Here is a 14,232-nt window from a genome sequence, read left to right as displayed (position 1 = left end):
AAACAACTTTAAGCCCATATGTTAACATCTGCCTTTATTATAGGAAAACTACAAATCTGAAAAACAGGACTCTGATGGCATTCTGCACACACACACACACACACACACACACACACACACACACACACACACACACACACACACACACACACACACACACACACACACCACAGTAGTGCAAGCAGTAACCTGTAGCGTAAGGTCCAACCGAACATAACGCCGAAGCAAAAAACAACTTTAAGCCCATATGTTAACATCTGCCTTTATTATAGGAAAACTACAAATCTCAAAAACAGGACTCTGATGGCACTCTGCAAAATTTTGAAATATGTTACACGACCAAGTTTATTTTTCTCTATAGTAAAAATTTATTGTTTTCAATACAATAAATCTCCACAACTTTCAAAAACATTTGCGCTAGTCGGGCAAATGACTGAGGCGTATGGCGTTTGATTGACACCTATACAATAGAAAAAAAAACATGTAGAAAGAGTAAGCGAGTTTATGGAGCTACATTTACAACCTAATACTTCTTGTAGTATAAATGTCGGCATTAAAAAAGAAAACATTCAAACAGGTAGTGTAAATGGGGTTGTAATATTGTAATGTCAGTGTTGGTATACTTCTAACTGCCAAACTACTCGTCACTGCTGCTTGCACAATCATCTTCAGCTGCTGAAATGGCTGATGTCTTCGAGAGAAGTGGAGCAAAGCTGTTCTTTCTGTACAGGAAATTCAATCCCGGAACCCTAAATTGAATACACAAGGAACAATGACTGAAATTTCACAAAAAGTGCAACATACAGTGTGCACCATGCATAACCAACTTCTTTCTTATGTGTAAGTATAAAATGAGTGCATAGTATAAATGTAAGTATAAATGTAAGTATAAATGTAAGTATAAAATGAGTGCTTCAGAGGCGTCGCGCTCCATTGCAGTGAGAAATGGTAAAAAAGGTATGCTGACAATAAACGCAATGAAAAGCGCGCTGTGGCAGAATCATTATACCTTTCGAGCCGTAGATACAAACCTTACTTTACCCTTTCAGCTAGCTCGCGCAGGCAAATAAAAAGGTGCTGCTCCAAGTTGATAATGTTCCATTAGCTGCATGCAACGACCACTCTAAATAAATGTCAAGTTCTATGCTTAAGTATGCATCAACACAGCTGCGTGTGTATTTCTGCAGATCTACCATGGTACTCATTCGAATTAGTTTATTAAAAGGAATACAGTACGACGCGCCACAACAAATACATATTTTATCTGTATTGCACAAAAGCACAATAACACTGAGCATACATGACGGTATGCGCATTGAGAAGGTATTCAGTGCAAGTAACTTGTAGAAGTAAGTACTGTACAGTTACGTATTAAAATGCGAATAATACTAGTGTTCTTGGACTGGATAACATTGACACGATTATATAATGGAAGAATTGGCTATTGGGTCATTCCACATCAGACGTTTCAGACATTTTGGTGACCACCGCAAATGTATTCAAAAAAAAATCGCGCTGATTTTACTGCACTAAAAAAGGTAACTGCTAGAATATTTCACAAACAAATAATTTATTGGTCACGTGGCTGCCTCCTGAACTTCCCGGAATCTCGTCTGGATGTTTGTGAAAAAAATTATTTCATAAGTACCTCTTCTTCCGTGCTAAAGTTTGTCAACAATTCAAGTGGAGGGCTTGCGTAAAGTGTTTGAAGCTCAGTAATATTATTACCATTTTTCGACCACATACGCCTCAAGTAATTTAGCCGAAATGGGTTATATCTGCATTTTTCTATATCAATACTGCACTTTGAATGAATATCTGAGGAGTTAGTACTTCATCCACATAAGGTATATTTGGAGGAAAAAATATTTGAGACCTCTCAAGCTGTCAAACTTTACGAGAAAAAATCGCAAATTTCACAAAATAAATGTTTTGTCTCTAATGAGACGCAACTTGAACAATGTGGTGGTTGAATTAAAATAGACTTTGTACCTAATTAGAAGCAAATAAACAGTTCTTTTCATGTGCCAAATTTTGTCATAGCAATTTATGTTTCGAGAAAAAAATCGCAGCATATCCACAGAGTGAATGATGGATGAGTGGGACATAGCGTTCGTCCGTCCGGACGCACAAACAGATGGACCGATAGTCTGACGCCAGTATGGACAAAAAGAAAGACGGATGGACTCACGGATAGACCGACACACGGAAGCCCGGACGGATGGATGAACAGACGAACGGACGAAAGCACAAATGTACGGGCGAACGAATCGCCCCACGAATCATCATTTTGTCCGTGTATATGCTGTGAATACCACTAACGCTTTCTATTGTGCAACTCATCAAGTGGCTACATAATACTAGTACGACTACAGAGAAGGGAACGACCCACGGCTTCAAGAGCTTTGCCCCTAAATGATTTTTAAAGTTCCAAGTTCCCCATTTTGGTCATACAGCAGCCGACGCCTCGAAGTTCCCCATTGCCGTTGATGGTAAAATTCAAAAAATATTTTATTCTTTGAAACAGAAATTGTAATGATGAAACTTGTCACATACAAAGAACTGTTTATTTGGTTTCAATTTAGGTGAAAGGTGATTTTTAATTGGACCACCACATGGTGCGAATTGCGTCTCATTACGGACAAAAATGATAATTGTGTGAAATGAGGGATCTTTTCTCGTAGAGCTTAACAGCTTCAGATGTCTAAAAATAACTTTTCATCAAAAGACTTTTTCTGTGAAGTAAGTAGTCACAGCGCAGATACTCATACAAAGTGCAGTATAGCAATGAGAAAATGCAAACATAACACACTTTGGCTAAATTCTTGCAGACGTATGTGGCCGAAAATTTGTATTATTATTGCTGAGTTTCAAACACCTTACATAAGCCCCTTTACCTAACATGTACCAAAATTGGTATAAAAAAAGGTGCGGTGCTTGTAAAATATTTTTTTTACAAACAATACTCAAACAGCAGTCTGAAAAGTTTGAAAGGCAACCACGTGACCAAAAACTTTTTTCTCTCAGAAATATTCAAGCAGTTGACTGTTTTCAGTGCATTAAATCAGCACGATTTTTTTTTCAGACACATTTGCCATAGCCGCGAAATTGGCTGGGAAATGTCGAAGAAAGTGACCCTGTTACCTTCACTCAATGACCATTGCATACTGCTAAATTAGGGCCATTTGTTTCAATCATGCTGTCAAGGTGAGAAAGCATAACTCTGTCCCGGTGCAGCGTAGGCTGTTCAGTGGCTGTGCGTGTTGTGTTCCCAGATAGATATGCTGCCCAGTCTTACATTTTGGCTGCAACACATGCTTAGATACCGTGCAGTATGTATAACAATAAAGTGTTTTGTGTGACACAAAAAACTAATAATACGCTTCACACAGCGAAAATACTTTTAACATCTGAAGTACTTAGCGAAGTTAAACGCCAAAGCAAGGTGATGGCAATAAAACTCTGAATAACAAGAATATTTTGCAAGTTTCTCATGATGGAAACAATCTGAATAAAATGTGCTCGAACATTGACAGTTATGTTCAAACAAGCGTTTGCGCTGTTCAAGTAGGCAATTCGACCACACACATAGACTAAAGGCCTGTTCAAACAAAAGTCCAGCTTCAGGGCTTGATTCGCTGCGTATACACGGCTGTCGACAGTGTCACGCTACGTTGCGGGTGAACGAAAATACCGGTGCAGACAAATTTAACGAAATTGAATGTATTAGCAAGTAGGCAAACTTCGCGAGGCGCACCTAACGCGAAGCAATATGCTGTGTTGTCAGCCGATGCATCAACCGGAGTTATCACGGTAGTGTTACCGCACAAATCGGAAAAGAACCGAAAAGAACAACATCGGCGCCACACCCTTGCTTTTCGCTCTCGGTCTTTTTGTGCAATAAAAAAAAGAAAGTAAATGAACTCCCGAAATGCCCAAGCATATGCTTCTTACATACGGTTGATGCTTAGAGCTAACAGGTGCCGTCCCCACACATGTAATAATCAGTAAACTGAAATTGATGAGCAGCACGAGTGGGCCCCGTTAAAAACGGCTGCCAAAAAAGGGCACCGCAAAAATCTGTTCAATTCCTTCGCTGAACCACAGCGGCGCACGCTCACTCTGGTTTGTACTCCAAACAATCTAAATAAACGAAAAAACTTGTCCACAATCACACATCGCCATCACCCCGTGAAACAGTTCAGACAAACACTCTCGCTAAGTAAACAAATGTTGATTTGTCATCAACTAGTCGAAAACAAAATTGAAGGCGTTATTCTCGGGCTCATGCAGTTAACAAAGCGCTGAACGGAACAACGTGAGAGTGGTGCTCACTATTTCACCTCGAGTGCTCCACAGTATGAATTCACAGGTCAAGTCTTCAGGATGGTGCACCTTCGCAACAATCAGCGCTGACAGAACACACTGGTGGAGCACAAAGCGCAGGCACATTTCAATGTAAACACCGACTAATAAACTGTACTGATCGAAAAGCCACGCGCACCACATGCACACACACGGGGGGAGGGGGGGTTTCGCCAGCGCACGCAGTGATATGTAAGACGATGTCGACCCCTTTCCCGCGCTGTGCGCCCGGCGCGCAGCAATACCGCGCAGCCCAGGTTGTCTAGGCGACGAGACTTGACGACGCCTTGTGGCGCTCTCAGACCAGCTAGATGCGGCTTAACGCTAGCTCCGGCACTACGCTGATATCGCGGGCGCTGTCACCTTCACCGCGCACCTTCACCGACCATAGCGCACCTTCACCGACCTAATGTAGTGAATTTTGGTAAAACAAGCTAAGCTGATGCTTTTTGCTTAGCTCTATGGGTCTTTAGGGACTGCACATTCAAGGTTACGCAGGCGATATTCTATCAGCACTTTCATTTCGGTAAAGACATTGCAACATTGCATGCATCGGCCGTCACACTATTGATGATGATGATGATGAACCTTCGGCTTTGCTGGCACTCGCCCACAAAGGGGGATCAGCCAAGACCTGGGCGGCAGGATCATCAAGTGTGTTCAGTCAGGCATTCAGGTAGTCTCGTAGCCGTAAATAATAACAATAGGCTAACAGGGTAATCTCTTTGTTGCCCTTATGTACTCGCACACAGCAGAGAAAACCTCCCTGTGGCTATAACCTAATGTAATGCCTCCGAAGGATAAAATTAGTTCCACGTTTATTTTTAAACCTAGCTTCTCAATTGGCTCGACCAGGTATCTTTTCCTTTGATAAGCATAACGTTTACAGGATAAAAAGAAATGATCTATTGATTCCGATTCCTTGCAAAAGAGACACATTGGAGATGCTGTTAGTTCAGCTTTATGTAGGTAGTAATTCAGATGCGGAATTCTGCATCGTAATCTGGTGATTGTAGTTTCTAACTGCCGAGATACACACCACTGTTTGTTCCAGCAATATCTTAGATGTACGAAGTCTCTGACTTTATCCAATGATAATTTTTCTATTTCTTTGTGCAAACAAGCCTTTCTATATCTGAGTGCTGTTACGTAGGCAAAATCAGGTAAAATAGGTAAGATTGGTCCGCTTAAAGATGCTTTGGCTAACGAGTCTGCCATCTCATTTGGATAAATCCCGCGGTGGCCGGGTATCCTTAGCAAGTGAAATTTTTTCAGGTTTTTTGGTAATAAACTGCTAATCAGACTCAATAATGTCAAATTTTTTGCTGTAGATAGTGCACTGCATACTGAGAGAGAATCGGTAAGTATGACCGCTTCTGATTCGTTTGCAGGAAGTTTACGAAGCGCTAGAATTATAGCAAATAATTCAGCGATGAATATAGGCGTGTAATCTGGTAATCGAACTGAGAAAGACCAGTCGAGAGAAGTACAGAAGATGCCTATTCCAGCCTTTTCGTTCAATACGGATGCATCCGTCGCAATAATGTTGTTTATGCACACTATTCGATGAGAACATATTGCCACGTGCGTACTTCTAGGAAGACAAAGACGACAGCGCATACGCGCATCAGCATGCTCTTATGCAGCAAGCAATAACAAGAAAGAAGAGGAACGTTCTGGCACGCAGTATATAAAAATACTACGCATAAATTGGAAGTCTTGGTAACAAAATTACGTTGCCGTGTACCACCTCTTAATTTCTACTTAAACAGGTCTGGTCTGATGCCATCCCTTCTGTGCTCAAGCTGTAACGAACCTGAACATATCGACCATTTTCTTATCACATGTCACCGATTCAAAAATCAAAGAAAGAACTGTTTCGAAATTTTATTCAGAAAATTAAGAATATCACTTAATACTCCCAATATTTTGTCTTTTGGGGCCACTTCATTCTTTTTTTTCTGCCATTGCGCCAAATTAATTTCCCAGTCAAAACACGGTGATCATATTCCCCTAATCTAGAAAATCTATAGGTATATACTTGCATTAACTACCGGCTTCTTGGCCGATCCCCCTTAGTGGGTGAGAGCCACAAAAGAAAGGAACAAGCAAGCAAGCAATACTGTCCTGCTGGTTCTTTCTGAACCTGTTAATTACTACTTCTGTATTCACGTTACGGCAATACATTTGTACTTAGCTTGCAGTTCTTGGAACAAGACAACGGCTGAAAATATTTCATCATTGTTGTTTTCTCATTACCTACAAAGTCAAGAATTTGACCGAAGCACGTCTGCTGGGGAAGTTACATAAATTAAAAAAAGGGGATCCACAAAAAAAAAACGGAGAGAGAGTGAGAACTAGAGAATGCGTTTCGGCTCCCCTGAGGAGAGCTTTGTTCGCAATTTAGTCCACAAGGCTTCCGTCATTGTGAGCAAGGCTGCGTCAAGGTCATCGAAATGTCCTTATTCTGCATTTTTCTATATGGTCGGTGTCCTCTTCCTAGTTTCCATGGCGCACTCTTAAGGACCCATGAAGAGGAACATTCGCTACAGTAATTAAATAAAGGCAGAGACTGCTGCGCCGCGCGGCGCACGAGCCACCCCCACACAGAAACGGCTGCTGTGCCGCACGGAAGTGACGTCATGCATTTTCCGGTTAGGCGCTTTGTTTGAATAGTCGGGAGTGTCTAACGGTACGTCTAGACATATCGATAAAAGCCGTTAAAATTACATCCAAACGAAAAAGTGAACAAAAGTGTTAGGTTTAGCGTGACAACAATGCAAAACTGGCTTGTTTGCCATCTCAAACAGATCGGCAGCTGTGGCGTACCGATCGAAGAAGAAGCCGCACCGATCGGCTGCGTTCCAAAATGCTCTCTGCTGGTAACAGCGTATCGACCAACGGCCGAGGATCATCGACTCCGTTTCATGATGAAGACTCAAGCTATAAAGTTGTCCTGCTACGTCTTCCAACCGGTAACGATGTTTTGAATTCTGTTTTCCTTCATGCCGACTTAAGTGGTAGGCCGTACCGTGCCCCTGACTTCCGTGACGCGCTGCTTAAAGTGGTGAGCACAGTGGACATTATTGGAGTTGGCCATTATCAAATGAGCCATGTATGGATGGTTACGTGTGCAAACAGCATGGCGAAACAGAAACTCGTCACTTGTGGTGAGCTCCGTGTAAAAGGGCTGAAGTGCATGGTGCTAGATCCGGAGACCAAGGATATTAGGCTGAAACTACTTTGGCTTCCACCTCATCTTGAATCGCGACGTGTTGAAGAGGCGTTCCAAGCTTACGGCGTTGTGAAGTCCGTTGAAAGAGACGCATGGAGATGTGCCGGAATGGAACAATGGATGACAGCAAATAGAGACGTTGCCTTGGAGCTCAAGGACACCATCACTGTGAGCTCAATACCACACCTTATGTCAATCTATGGCCACCAATGCCTCGTACTTATTCCCGGTAGGCCTCCACTGTGCCTTCGGTGCAAGCGAGTGGGGCATGTACGACGACAGTGCAAAACACCGAGCACCGAGGTGCTTGCAATGCCAGCGTTTTGGTCACTCGTCGGATGCCTGCGTGTCGACTTATGCCAACAAACTCCGTTCTGGCCAAGGCACAGAAGACCAACGTCTCGATCATCTTATGGATGTCACTGAGGTAGTTGATGCGACAGGAGAAGCAGCGGGAGGAGGAGAAGGTGCCTTAAAGGAAGCGGAACACTTGTCCATGGATACCCTTGGCACGCAAAATAACACCGCTAACGACGCCAGTGAAAGCGTAAATGAATGCAATGCTGCGGACGAACACCACTTGGAAGGCCTTAAAGACAAGCCTCCTGACAATGAGGAACAAGAAGGAATGTATTGCAGTCAGACAAGGAAGCGTCAGGCACCGGTCACCGATGAAGCAACAACGAGTGAGCCAGACACGACAGAGCAAGTGTCTTCGTGTGGTCCACGTGTCACCTTCTTTGGGGACCGAGAAACGCGCCGCCTATGCCAGCGTCCTGAGGAAAGTGCTCCTAAAAAGTGCAAAGGAGGTAAAGCCACAGGTTGGCCTGTGGCTAAAGGTGACCTGCAAAAGTAGTAAGATATCAAAATGGCTACCGCGACGCCAGTGAAAGCGTAAATGCATGCAATGCTGCGGACGAACACCACTTGGAAGGCCTTAAAGACAAGCCTCCTGACAATGAGGAACAAGAAGGAATGGATTGCAGTCAGACAAGGAAGCGTCAGGCACCGGTCAGCGATGAAGCAACAACGAGTGCGCCAGACACGACAGAGCAAGTGTCTTCGTGTGGTCCACGTGTCACCTTCTTTGGGGACTGAGAAACGCGCCGCCTATGCCAGCGTCCTGAGGAAAGTGCTCCTAAAAAGTGCAAAGGAGGTAAAGCCACAGGTTGGCCTGTGGCTAAAGGTGACCTGCAAAAGTAGTAAGATATCAAAATGGCTACCGCGCTAACGTTTCCCATGTGTGTAGCGACACTCAACGTACGTGGCTTGAGGAATGTAAGGCGTCAGTGGCAGTTGCGCCACGTGCTTGAGCAGTACAACACTGATGTACTTGCAGTGCAAGAGACTAAGATTTCCGCTGCTCGTGACGCCGATCTTGCACTGGAAGTTTTCCGTGATTACAATTTATACATCAACCCAGCACGTGGTGCATCCGCTGGATGCTTTTTATTAATTAGAAAGCACTTGAATCATATTTTGACGCCACTACATAGTGATGGGGAAGGACGCCTCATTTGTTGCGACTTATCTTTTCATTCCCATAATTGGAGGTTTATCTGTGTCTATGCTCCCTCCAAAGTGAATGAAAGGAATTATTTTTCCCTTTCTTTAACTTCGCTACTAAACACTGACAGAACTTTGGTAGTTTTTGGAGACTTTAACGGTGTTTGTGACGTTAGAGATCATTCATATATAAATAATCGTTATGATGCAAGTGCAGCCTTATTGCAAAAACTATTGAATGACCACAATTTAATAGATGTGGGAGCGCATGCACCTTCCTCGGTGAGGTTTACGCTCTTTCAAGGCATCTATCATGCTCGGCTTGACCGTGTATATGTATCTCTAAGCTTATGGTCTCACATTCATAATTATGCTGTGTAAAGCCCATATTTTTTACAGACCATTGCTTGGTCACTGTTTCTTGGGGTCCTAAATATTTTCGTAAAACCCCTCTAAACTGGGACCTATGGAAGCTTAACGTACAGTTGTTGCGCGAAGATTGTTTTGTTAAAATAGTAAAAGAATCGGTACAAGAGGTAACACAGTGTCGACAGCTACCAATTTTCGCTCAATGGGAAAGGTTCAAAGAAAGAGTCAAGTATCAGGCAATTAGTATTTTATGCGAAATCGCGCAAAGAAAAAAAGCTGAAAAGCGCTATCTTTATGAATTACTTCATAAGCTCCATACTTTTGAAAGTCAACAGCCGGGATTGTACGGGGACGAGATAAATGTGATTCGAGCACAGATACAAAAACATGATACAGATTTATACAGAGGAGCTAAGATTCGTTCCCGTGTTACCCATTTCACTGAAGAGGAACCCACTAAAAAATCCCTCGGGGATGAAAAGAGATATGCACTTTCTAAACAGATACTGCAAATTGAGTCGCGGGGTTCCCTTTGCACAGAGACATGTGACATAAGAGCCGCATTTGAAGATTATTACAAATGTTTGTTCACCGCGGCTGAGCTTCAGGAGAATTTGGAGGAAGAAGCTAACCACTTCATTGCCCTTGTGCCTCAGTTACAAGATGTTGATAGACTCCCTGTAAAGGGGCCAATAACCAGAGAGGAAATAAGATTTGCAATAACAACGTTGCAGAAAAACAAAAGTCCTGGCCCAGATGGCCTTAGTGACGAATTTTACATAGCTTTTCAGGAACTTCTGATACCTTTCCTTGAGCAACTTTTTAAAGAGGCTTATGACCGTGGTGAACTTCCTTCTTCTTTCTATCAGACCCAAACAACAATAATCCCAAAAAGTGCTGATCCTAACGCATCAAAGGGAGTTAACGAATACAGGCCTATATCGTTATGTAACGTTGACTACAAATTATTTGCTAAATTGTTGACAAATCGGCTACAGACAGTGATTACTAAATGTGTAGGTGACCACCAAACATGTGGAATTCGTGGTCGCTCTATACAGACAAACATTCATATTGCACGTTCAGTTCTTGAGTGTATAGATGATAGCATGGACCAAGTAGCCCTCCTTCAAATAGACCTTGCAAAAGCATTTGATAAGGTACAGCATGCTTTTTTGTTCCGGCTACTAAGACACCTGCAGTTGGGTGATGTACTATACAATGGTATCTCACTCTGTTATAAGAAGTGCACAACTAGGCTAATTGTAAATCGCACACTTTCCAATATAATAGAGTTAAATTCATCTGTACGTCAGGGATGTCCGCTGTCACCTTTGCTTTTTGCAATTTATCTGGAACCATTATGTTTAAGTGTGCTTCTAAAGTCCAGAATAAGAGGCTACCGATATGATGCTGAGGAAGTTAAAGTTCTAGCTTATGCAGATGACATTGCCTTCTTTCGCGCTGATAAACCCAGCATTCAAGAAGCAGTCAACACTACTTTACGTTTCTGTGAAGTCACTGGCACCAGCAAAAATTTTGATAAAAGTAGTGGATTCTGGCTAGGCATGTGGACTACAACTCCTTCGGTCTTCGCAAATAATCATTGGAATGCGACTCCTATGAAATACCTTGGTGTGCCTCTCGATAACTATCGTAACAGCGGCCCACACTGGACCGCTGCGATAACTACGATGCGCCGAAAGGTGGCAACATGGCACGGATGGGAGCGTTCCATTTTTGCCAGAGCGAAAGCGTGCAATATATTCCTTGTATCGAAGCTTATTTATATTCTGCAGGTGTTGCATTGCTCTCGGGTACACATTCAAGCCTTTCATAGGATATTTGCCTGCTTTGTTTGGAGCTATTCTTGGGAACACATGAGAAGACACAACCTTTTTCTTCCACTCGAAAAGGGTCGCCTCGGCCTTGTGCATTTGTTCGTGTGACAGTTGGTGTTGCGATTTTTCTACCTCAAGGATGTGTGCCACCCATTTCTAATAGCGGTTCTTCGTAACCGTCTATGTTACCACCTTCCTTTTATTCATGTCACAACAAGCGTTGCTAAGGAATTGCCGTTGCGGGGATTCCTAAAAGAAATTGTTGATACTGTCGGTTTTTTGAAAGCCAGGTTTACCTTAGAGTATTTGTATACTATTGACAGAACAAATTTAACCGCTGCACTTGTGAATAACCTTTTTCCCGAACCTGTTTATCGAAAGCCATATTCGCTTCTGTCTGGTCACGATGTATTATTTCGTGTACGTAGAATGTGTATATCTCCTTCAGCGAAAACATTTTTCTTTAAACTGCACACTTCCACGCTGCCAGTGAAAACGTGGCTGAATGAAAAATCAATATACGTACCCTGGACAGTGAATTGTAGACTCTGCAACCAACCTGAGACTATAGAGCATTGTTTTATTCATTGTCGTGATGCTTTTTATTTTTAGGACATTCTAAAAAGAAGGTTAAGAAAAGAACTTCCAATTACAGCCCATGGTATTAGGTTTCTTCCGTTCAAAAAGAGTCTGACTGATAGTACTCCTTACGACTTGTTTATGTTGTTGGGACTTTATTCATTGTGGAAAAGTCGCATCATCGATAGACACGCCGAGCCACCACGGTCGACGAGATCTGTCTTCCGAGAAGCAGCTGCTCAAGTGCGCAGTGTTGTCGAGAAATTTGACCCCGTTCCGGAGTGGCTTACCGTTCTTGACGCTTGTGTGCGTTTGCCTGACGTCTGATGAAGTATGTTCTGTGTACTTTACTGGTGATAATGCCATTCATTAAAGAAAAAAAAGCAGCTGTGGCGTAGTTGGTTAAAGCAACACATCAACTGGTGAGGTCGGTGGTTCAAGTCCCATTGCAGTTATCGATACTTTCTCTTTTTTTTTCGTTCACGCATGTATTGTTTTAACATTTGCGCCCCTCCTCATCAGCTCGACTTGCTGCTGGTGATGGTCCAGTCCACAGGCGCTTTAATATTGGATCTTCGATGACTCTTGCAGGATTGACTATATTTATTATGAAGAAGTGTTTTGCGAATTAGTGCTCTTAATCGGCGAGACGCAAAAAGACACAAAAACTGGAATGCAGCTGGCTGCGTTGGTTTCTTCGACACAGGTGTCAGGAATGTTGATTTCCACGGTTTATCAAAGTTTTGATGACAGAAAGGTGCACTGCAACGTAGTCTCGGGCAACTTTTTTATGTCGCTCAGTAAACTATTCTCCACTACGGCGTCTCTCATAATCATATGGTGGTTTTGGGACGTTAAACCCGCCATATCAATCAATCATCAATCAGTGTACCATCACCTGAGGTGCTAACCGGCAGGCCGCTTTCTTTAAAAATACTGACGTGTCACCGCAATGTTCTAGGCGATCAGCACTTCATAAACAATGCCCAAGGGCAAGTGCCGGCGGCGTTAGCCTATCTAACTACAAAACATCTTGTCTGCCTTGCTCAATAACACGCGCGGCCTGTGACAGCACGGGAGCATTCACGTAGCAACGAATGAGAACGGCCGTACGTGTCCGCACTTGACAAAACAGACGGCAGTGCAGTAGCTCTGGCCTTCGGAGATCACAGGCTTCGTAAGAACATTACAATAAAGTTGTTTCCATGCATCGTATGAACACTTCGCCGACGCACTGGGGTTTCATGCATGTGCGTCCGGTCAGTCACACGTGAACTGTGCGAAAGCATTTATTTCATCGTCGACCTTGTCCTTCGCGACAAGTAAAACAAGGCAGCAAGAACACTTTCACCTTTGACAACACCACGCTCGGCATTGCAATCTAGAAAATGCGGTAAGTACAACAACTGTAATCCGCACATCATACTGATGAAGCTGCGGCGCGATGGACGGCCGCGCTAGCTCCAACGACCAGGTTCAACTAAGCATCCAGCAATCACATGAAGCAGCGACGACACTCCAGTCCTCCTTGGGAGTGGCCTAGGCTATGGCCACGATTTCATCGGAGTTTTAACCACCTAACTAGTACACTGTAACCTAACACATCGCAGGCGGCTACTATCTCGCCGTGTTTACATTTCGCAGCCGCAGCGCCCATGGCGCCCCCTGTTTTTAAAATACTTCTGATAAGTATTTAAATAACAAACCTAGGCTAATTGACTCGTTAAACACTTGATTAGTAAAACATTTGTAGGTTTAACGCATTACACACGAATAATTTACACATTTACCTAGCTTTAGGTAATAACTTTTGAAGTGACGTCACTTCCGTGCGGCGCAGGAGCCACTTCTGTGTGGATCTGGCTGCTGCGCCGCGCGGCGCAGGAGACGCTGCCTTTAATAAAACGTGCCTGCTAAAAATACATGACGTCAATGTTCAATTTTAAGGGACCTGATGGCCTGCTGAAGTGGTGGTTATGGCTAAACAACTGTGCTGTTGATGTTTTTTTGCAGGTGGTGCACGTTAAAGAACCCCAGATGGTCGAAATTTCCGGCGCCCTCCACTACAGCGTCTCTCGTAATCGTATGGTGGTTTCGGGTCGTTAAACCCCACATATCAATGAATTATTTGTAGCCTTGTTCATTACACCCAAATATAAGGGAGTAAATAGGGTGTTTTGAGGGTCTTTTATTACGAACACCTCAAATTTTAAAATTGGGCGTGAAAGGGTGTTCATATGGGTGATTTTAATGCGTACAACCGTTTTACACCTTATAGGGTTGAAATTTTTTTAGAGTGTGCAATTTATCTTTTCTTTTTTTTTCATCTGTCGATGA

General features: G+C 43.1%; 2 pseudogenes; both read left to right on the top strand.

Annotated features, from left to right (window-relative positions):
* Positions 1-7,471: 7,471 nt before the first annotated feature.
* LOC142765211 (uncharacterized) lies at positions 7,472-8,456 on the top strand (annotated as a pseudogene).
* A 2,587-nt stretch (positions 8,457-11,043) lies between these two features.
* LOC119178044 (uncharacterized) lies at positions 11,044-12,222 on the top strand (annotated as a pseudogene).
* The last annotated feature ends 2,010 nt before the right edge of the window (positions 12,223-14,232 follow it).

This window comes from Rhipicephalus microplus, chromosome 1 (assembly GCF_043290135.1).
Source record: "Rhipicephalus microplus isolate Deutch F79 chromosome 1, USDA_Rmic, whole genome shotgun sequence".
NCBI classification, from domain to species: Eukaryota; Metazoa; Arthropoda; class Arachnida; order Ixodida; family Ixodidae; genus Rhipicephalus; species Rhipicephalus microplus.
This window is presented reverse-complemented; position numbering and strand designations above follow the sequence as displayed.